This window comes from Sorghum bicolor, chromosome 5, assembly GCF_000003195.3.
Source record: "Sorghum bicolor cultivar BTx623 chromosome 5, Sorghum_bicolor_NCBIv3, whole genome shotgun sequence".
Taxonomy (NCBI): domain Eukaryota; kingdom Viridiplantae; phylum Streptophyta; class Magnoliopsida; order Poales; family Poaceae; genus Sorghum; species Sorghum bicolor.
The window spans coordinates 22459694-22468808 of record NC_012874.2 but is presented as its reverse complement, the minus strand read 5'-3'; positions in this window follow the sequence as shown (position 1 = coordinate 22468808).

The following is a 9115-nucleotide window of genomic DNA, read 5'->3' as shown; positions in this document are numbered from 1 at the left end:
AGCGGAAGATTGAAGAAAATCCTAGGAGGTGGCACACGTTGTTAAATGAAGCTTTGTGGTCATACCGGATGGCTTGTCATGGATCGACTAAGGTTTCACCTTATCAGTTGGTATATGGGCATGATGCAGTGTTACCTTGGGAAATTAAGACTGGGTCTAGGCGACTATCTTTTCAAGATCAATTGACTGCCGATGATTATGCTACTTTGATGACAGACGAGTTGGATGATTTAGCAGGGCATCGACTAAGGGCTTTGATGAGTATAGAAGAGAATAAGAAGAGAGTTGCCAGATGGTATGATAAGAAGGTAAAAGCTAAGGATTTTGCTGATGGAGACTTAGTATGGAAGCTGATCTTACCGATCGGGACTAAAAGTTCAAAATTTGGGAAGGGGTCTCCCAATTGGGAGGGTCCCTATCGGATAAGTCGATCTGCTCCTGGCAACGCCTATGTCTTAGAAACTTTCGAAGGAGTTGAATTTCCTAGGGCATTAAATGGCAATTATCTAAAAAAATATTACCCCAGCATATGGGTCGATGCTTAAAAGTTTAAGTGTCGATAACATTCCTATCGGCTGGATCAAAATGTATCTGGGGACGGACTTAATGTTTTAAAAGGTGCCGATAACAGTCCTATCGGCTAGACGAAAACATTAGGAGTGTTCAAAAGAAAGGAGCAAATATGTTGCCGATGAAAGATTCACATGTTCAACAAAGCCTGGATCGTCGATATGGCACCCAAACGGATCAGCTTGGCTTCTTCTATCTCTTTCACATCATCATCGGTAGAGCCCTCTACTGGCTTCAGCTTCTTCTTCATCTGCAGCGCTTTGTGGCCATGGACATTTCGCTCTTGTTCAAGGAGTTTGATCGCCTCAGGCAGCTGGTTTTCCTCTTGTTGGGCTTGGGACAAGGTTTCTTCTACTTGCTTGAGTTCTGCCAACAGAGCTTCTCTTTTTGCCGACAGATCAGAGATCTTGTGCTTCAACGCATCTCCTGAGGACTTTAAGATGCCAATGTTCTTGTGCTTCTCATCGGCAAGGAGCTTCACTTTCATCATCTCCTCAGAAAGCTAAGCCTGAGCAGCTCTGTCGGCAAGACGCTGGGTAGCCTTTTGATATGGCAGCTGACGGCTCTCTAGATGTGCAGCTTGAAAAAGGTTTTCTTCAGCATCGGCAGGAATTTGGCCTCTGAGGGTCTTGAACAAAGCCTTGGTTGGGTCGGAGTCATCAACCAATTGGGCCATGACTTGATGAATGAGGGCTGATAATTCTTCTAACCTTGCCCTGATTTCTGCCGATGTGATTCCAACTGCTCGAGAAGAGCTTGCTTCCTCGCCTTCATCTTCAGAGATGTCGATGGCAAAGGAGAACAGACTGTTAGGAGAGTCCTGTTCCTAAAAAGGAAATGGAATAAGTTATTCTATAGTTGAATATTGATAAATAATACAAATAGAGATTGGATAACTTACTTGTTTCAGGGCAATTTCTCGCCTCTGACTAGATGATGCCGATGGAACCACGGGCTGATCGGCTGGGGTTGCCGATGGGACTAGATCAGCTGAAAGATTAACAGAAATAATTATAAGATAGGAAAAGTAAGTTCATCGGTAATGATTCCATAGAGAGTATGTTACCTTGAGGGGGAGCGGTACTTGTTTGAATGGAGGAAACCACAGATGCTATAATTGAACTTGCTGGATCGGCAGTTTGCTCGTGTATGTCAGCCGATGTGTCTTCTGGCTGGAGTTCTTCTGCGTGGGGCTCTTCTTGTGGCTGAGGAGAAGGTATCAGCTGTGTCTGAGCTTCTAGAGAAGAAGGAGAAGATTCCACCGAGATTGGAGATACTGGGGGAGGAGAAGGCGTTGCTATTCTTTGGCGCTTTGCTTGTGATCTGGTACTCTTGGCACCTTTTCTCTTTGGCTGACTGGACTAGGGGGCATCAGCACTTGTGCTTCTAGTCCTTGCCGATGTGCCAGTGTGCTGGTACAACAATGAGTGCAAGTGCAACAGATGTAAGAATGGGATCAGTATGGATGAAAAAGTTTGAAAATTTACCTTGAAGGCCTGTGCTAAAGTAGAGGCGGCTACCGATGGAGATGCCTTCGTCCTCTTGGTGGTGACTTTCTTGAGGCGCACACCTCGATGGATTATGGTAGCTAAGGTGGGAGCATTGTTGCCGATCGAGGAGATTGGACCTGATGGAAAAAGCTCAATCGGCTTGCCACTCCTACTGACCGATGGTGGTGTGTCATCAACCTGTAATATAACGCAGAAAGCGAGTTACCGATGAGAATGAAAATAAAAAGATTGGAGCATCGGTTTAGAAATACTTACAATATTGTCAGGGACTTTGTACTGGGGATCGATCATGCCGCGGTATGTAAGAGCCAATTTACAGAATAAATGCTCCTTCCATTCTTCCCACCATTGTTTGTACGTCTGAGTAATGAAGAGGGCCGGAACCCACTCTGATAGATCTGCATCTGTATCAGCACTCAATGGCAGTTGAGCTATCCTGGTCCACTCGAGAAGACTGGTGATGGTTTCCCTAGGTTTTATCACATCGGTATAATAAAGTGCAATCGGAAGCTGACCGAAAGCTAGTTGATGGGCTAATGCCGATGGGTTATAAAATTCATAGGTCTGGTTGGAAGCTTTCCCACTACCGAAGAAGTTTACTGGTTTGGCTCTTGGAGTGATAAGTGCCATCATCACATCATGATCTTTATTAAGAGCATCGTTGAATGGATGGAAGACCAAAGGAAACATGGTGTCTGGATCTTCATAAGGCATCCATGCTCGTTGTTCTCTAGTCAGGCCTTCATACAGGGTCTGGAAGAATCGGCTAACCTGGTCTGCGTTACCACCTGTACCAGGAAGAACTATAGTAGCCTCGCCAAAGTTCAGAGGAGGACGAGTTGCCGATTCTTCTTCATCCAATTCATAATCTTCGAATATATCCCTAGCAAAGCGTTGTGCGAAGAGGTTGAACTCAAGATGCTTGTGCATATGGAGACTGAGCCACATATTGATGAACCACCAGGGGCCCCCTAAGTTGCCGATGGACTGGCCGAGCAGAAGTTTCCTAGACACTTGGTGGAGAAGATGATCGGCCGAGGGGAAATTGGCCACCATTAGCTAATCTCTCTGCTGCGGATAGGTAGACAGAGGTTGGTCCTGCCGATCGACCACAGAACACAAATTTGTCCAGCCACATGTTTAGAAAGGTGGTTTGTTCCTTTATGTTGATAGGCCCCGTTCTACGGTACTTCTGAATATACCCAGACCAGCCGCCGATAGAGCGGGTTTCCACCTTGGCACTAGGTGTGGTGTCAAATATGTGACTACTATCAGCAGTGGATACATCTAAGCTGGTGAGCATAAGCACATCGGCAAGAGTGGGAGAAGCAGGGCCATGACCGAAGACAAAGGCATTAAGTGTGTCTGACTAGAAATATGATGCAGCAATCAGCAGTGACTCATTCCTATGCATATCGGCAAGGGACAACCTGATGCATTGATCCAGTTTTCGCTCACCCCACTGAATCTCATTCGAATGGCTGACTCTCAAGAACCAATCCTTCCATCCCATGGTAGGACTGGGCCAGGAACGGAAGGTATCTTTCCACAGATCTAGAGAAAAATTCTCGGCTCTAAAGGGGATTCTGTTTGTTTCTGCGCTGATCAGATCTGGGTTCCCTAGCGGACCGAGACATTGGAGGTGTGGCTGGTCGGTGGGGATGACAATTTTATGGGACAGATCCTAATGGTTTTTGGGGTAAAAAGAAGAACAAGAGAAAAAAAAAGAGAGAAGAGTATTCAGTAAGATGAACTGCGGATGAACAGGAATGCAGTAAAAATACAAGAGAGAAGTAGAACTGACCTCGGGTACGATGAAGTTGACGGCCATCTCCTAGTAGGGGAGAAGATGGAGAACTTGTGGAGTTGTTGGAGGAAGTTCTTGTTGAAGTTCTTGGAGATCTCGAACAGCACCACCGCTAGAAAAACAGAGTTGGGGCTGTAGAATGATGCGATGGAGAAGGAGTACCCGAGAAGGAACTATTTATAGGACAAAACGGGCAAGGGTAAATCTGACTTATCTCTTCACCGTATCCGTGAAATCCAAGGATACTCAGGTAGATATGGTAACTGTTCGCACGGTAATCAAGGGATTACGCAGGTGATTGACAGGAAGCAGTCATGATCTGGAGATATTTTACTGTGCGGGATTTCCTGGTCGGTCCATCGGCAGCTCCTTCTAACGGTAGTATTGCCAATGGGCGGATAAAGTGGAGTTGTCCAGTTTGGGAGGTTGAGGAATTCGAGGGATCTGTTGAAGAATCAGGCCAGAGTTGTTCGATTTCAACGGTCGCTTACCAAATCGAGAGGATTAATTGCGAAAAAACATCATTACTGTAGAGAATTTCGGAGCATTAATGATTTTATACTCCAAAATTGGGGGGCATGTGTTGACACCGTTTTTGGACACGTACCCAGGATCGGTAGAGTGTAGATCGGCAAGATAGGGTAATAGTAACTGGTCTGCAGGGGAATTGCCGATGAGGGTGGTTGCCAATGAAGGGACAGTTGAATGAGACTAAGTCCATGGGTGGTGACGTGTTCATGCCTATGGTCAAGTATTAACTTTTGCCGATGGCTACGATGAGGGGTCTGCCGATGACTCGGGAGGAGAACCTGAAGGTTGCCAATTGGTCCATGGTGGTGTCCTAGTTTGTCACGGGAGGATAGTTTTGTGTTTTCCTTAGTTATTTAAATCACTTTGTATACGGATTCCATTTAATTTGGAATTCGAGTCCTAGTCGTGTCTGATTGTAGCTCTTTGAGCAGGGTATAAATGTAGACCCTGGGGTCTTGTAATAGATAGAATCAATCAATCAAACACAAGTTTTTACTCATATTCCAGCATCTACTATTTAAACAACTTCGTCATATTTTCCTTTTCATTATGAGTTCTTAGGAGTTCGTCGACTTAAGCTTGGCGTATTCTCGAGTTCCGTGTGAATACCTCTTGGCCGTGGCATTCGGGCGCATCACTGTTGTCACGACCAAAGTATTCGAGTTATCACCTTTGCCGATAGTAAGGTCAAATCGGCTGGCACGCCTTAACGTTTGAATCGGGTATTAGCCCTTTGTGTTTGTAGATCTAGCTTTTGCATCAACACGGCTTGATCCTCCTCGGCGGGTTTGTGATCCTCCCATTACTGTCGTTCTCGGAGAAATCCAGGAGCGATCCCCTCGATGCCGTAGATCGTGCCCTTGATCTCGAACTGAGGGTCCACCGGGGTGCGCATCATGCAAGCGAGCGCCACCATGCCATCCGCCCGCCCTGGCTCAGCCGGGATAGAAGCGGGCGCTCCTGGAGGGAGCCACGTAGGGGTCGGCGGACCATAGACCGGTAGACCCTCCTCCCCGGTCTCAGGCTCTTGTGGCGTCGGCGGCACTAGCTGAGGCGGACTGCATGGCGGTGGCTCGAGCAGCTCTTCTAACTGCTGACTCTTTTGCTGCTGCTGCCTCTGGAGCTCCCGCAGCTCTTGCTGCCGGTCCTGCTCCAGCAGCTCCTCGAGCAGGTCCCTCCTCTCCTTCTTCTCCTTCCTGCTGCGGCTGTTGCTGCCCCTGCTGCAGCTGTTGCCGCGTCTCCCGCTCGCGCTATTCCACTTCCTTCTTCCCCTTCTCCTCGACGAAGTGGAGCCCAACGGTCCAAGGCGTCCGCTTCACGATAGGGGAAGCCTCGACCTCCTCGTCCATGGACTGGGCGTCCTTCAAAAGTCCGTCACCGCCGGACCCATCAATTATAGTGATAGGAACCCCCTCGACCCCAGATCGGGGAGGCTCGGGGGCTCCCTCCTGCTCTTGGGGGCGAGGCGCCTCGACCCGCTTCGGCGACGGTGGGGTGGACTCCCCCATCAATGGACGAGGCGGGGCGCTATCGACACCCGTCGACAGCCGAGGATCGGAGGAGCCTATAAGCACTCGAAAGCAAAAGTCAGTCGCCATGATGATCGATATAAAGCTAACATGATATTGGGAATGAACCGCTAACCTGAGTCTTTGCAGCCCGCTCCCACCTTAAGCCTCTTGACCATCGAGGGCTGGGCCGATTCGAGCAGTCGCTTCAACCTGAGGAAAGAGGAATAAGCGTAAGAGAAGCCGTTACCCGAGAAAGTGCAAAGACATCGGAAGGTAAGAATCATGGCGTCAAAGGTCTTACCCCACAGGAAGAGCGACCCACCTACCCGCGCCACGACTAGCAGGCCTCGAGCCACCCCGCGTCGAGGCTCCGAACCCCTCACGAATGGGTGCAAGTCTCGGCTCGGCGTCTCCCGCTTGGCCAGCGCCTGGACTAGTACTCCCACGACCCGTTTCCCCTTGCTCGAGGCCACGGCACGGCCACGGGTCAACGGCCCCGTCGCTAGAGACTTGACCTGATGGCCCGCCTTAGACGCGGGAGGAGATTGCGGGCGGGGGACGGTCCGACCTTGCACAGGCACTGGAGGGGTGTCGGCGCGAGAGCGGCGCGGAGATGACTCCCTCTGTTGACTCTCACGAGGCCCGCTTGGCGCCCCCTTAGGGACTCCCGTCCGCGGGATGTCGACGCCGGCCTGAGGCGGACCTCGAGGATCCTGTTGAGACAGGACGCCATCCCCTCGGAGTCGTCGCTGTCATCGTCACCATTGTCGCCATCGTCCTCATCAGGGGATTCTTCCTCACGCTCCCCCCTCTGCCTGGACTTCGCTCGATGCGTCTCCAATGCTTGTCGCGCGAGATTTTTCTTCTTTTCCTTCTTTTCCAAGTCCTTCGTGGACTTCAGCTTCTCCGGGACTCGTGCCTCTTATCACGATCCACGTCATCGTCCTTCACTAGAGGCTTCGAGGATCGAGCGTCGATCGATCCCTGCATGAGCAAAGATAAATCTTAAAGGAGGTCGAAGAAAATCGAGAATCGGAACCATAAATAGGAAAAGGACTTACCAGGTCGATCGACCACTGATCGGGCCTCATAGGGAAGCCGTCGACATGCTCAGGGTGAAAGTCGCCTGCAACAGCCGCCCTAACTCTGGCGGCAACCTCATCATCTGCAGGTGCTTCATTAGACATCCGGCAAGCCTCGAGGACGCGAGATGGCACGCCAGGGCCCATTTCATCCTTCCTCAACGGTCGAGACATCAACGGGAGCACCCGTCGGTGATGAACGGCAGAAAGAACGAGCACGGCCGTCAGGCCCTCCTCACGCAGCTTCTTCATGGCATCGAGGATGGGGTCGAGCCGCGGTTGGTGGGCCTGGACGAGGCCATACCTCCAGTGGTCCGGGCGCTCCGAGATCAAGCGCCCGGTGTAGGCAGGGAGGAGGTCATCGTCGTTCCGTAGGTAGAACCATTGGGAGTCCCACCCGGCGTGGTTCGACGTCAACCCCACCAGGATGTACTCACGTGGCTTCTCCGACTTGCCAGTCTTGAGCACTAGGTTTAGGCACCTGGCCCGTACCGGCTTCCTCACCCCTATGGTTCTGCTGGGGGCATTGAAGAGCTCGCCCCGGTACAAGTGGAGCCACAGGTCCCAGTGCGGCATCATCCCCAGGTAGCCTTCACAAACCGTGGCGAAAATAGCCACGACGGTGATGGCGTTTGGCGAAAAATGATGAAGCTCCACGCCGTAGTGGTGGCAGAGCGCCCGCATAAAGCGGCTTGGAGGGGAACCTAGGCCGTGGCGGTGAAACTAGGCGAAGAAACCACATAGCCCTTGGGCGGCCTTGGTTCCCGGTGGTCCGCCGCCGGCGCGATCCACTCTGGCCGCAACGACGATGTGCGGGGGCGCAGGAGTCGTTCCTTCTCGAGCTCCAGCAACCGGCACTTCGTCATCGACGACGGGCGTGAGTCATCAGCGGCGATAAGTCTCACCGACATCTTCAGGAGGAAGAAGAGCGGCTCTGCAACTGCTCGAGGGTGCGCGCGCGTGAGATGGCAAAGAGGTAGAAACAAGAGCAAGGGGCGGAAGGCGGAAGAAGCGAGGGCAGAGAGACCCGAGGATATTTATAGACGGTGACCCACCAACGAACAGATCCGACGGATACGGTAACTCCCCTAGTAAATGCGCCGTTTAACGGTCCTTATCTCTCTCCCACATAGGACGCTACGAATTCCACGCCGATACAGTGCTGCAATGGCTCCCGCCTGAAAAGACGCGCCTAACGGGCAAAAAGGCGAACCGCCACGGCCTTTTCCTTCCCCAGTAAGCTAAGGTACGCGTTTGATACGGCGGAAATCTCGAGAGGTCGCAGGCAGACCCACCGAATGGGTTCGACAGCCGATCTCGAGTACCAGAGTCAGGGATGCCCAGTGAGTGGCCGAAAATCAAGGATCGCCTCGATAACTCGCTGGGGATGTCCAAGGTGAGGTTGAGACGGTCGAGAGGAATCCCCCCAAAGGGAGGCATCTTGCCGCTGGACTCTATCGAACAAGACCAGTAACCCCAACCACGTCGACCCTGCTCTATGAGAACGCCTCCGGGCTACAGCTGACCCCCTCGACGGGGCACAGTTTCTCACTTGGATTACCCGCTAGGAGCTCAATTTGGGGTAGATGGCGCTCGGTCCACCGGGAGTACGCCGTAACCCCAACACGGAACCAATTAGTCGAAGCCTCTGATGCACCCTCCATGACAAGCGTCAAGAGCACTTCTGCATATTGGGAACATAACCCTCGAAGGAGTCACAAACTCCTCCAAGGGCTCGGGGACTACCCCCACGGGGTCGCTCGCGCGCCCACATGGAATCTCGACCAATGAGAAGAGCCTCTACTCGAGCGCAAGCGCTCGAATAGAGACTCGGGGGCTACTATCGAGGGTATCAATAAGGTATACCCTAACTAAAGCACATGAAGAGAGCAACCGTATGCAAGTCGAGGCCTCCAACTCGATGCCCCCCGGTCGCACAAACGGTTGTCGACATCCATAGCCTCGAACACGGAAAGGGCATCGTGCGAATCGATTAAGGCTCGAGCGCCGGTAACCGTCGAATACAGAAACAGGCTCATACGAATTGAAAGGCCTCGAGCGCAAGGACGCCACCCGCCGCCTGACACGGGCACGGGGACCAGG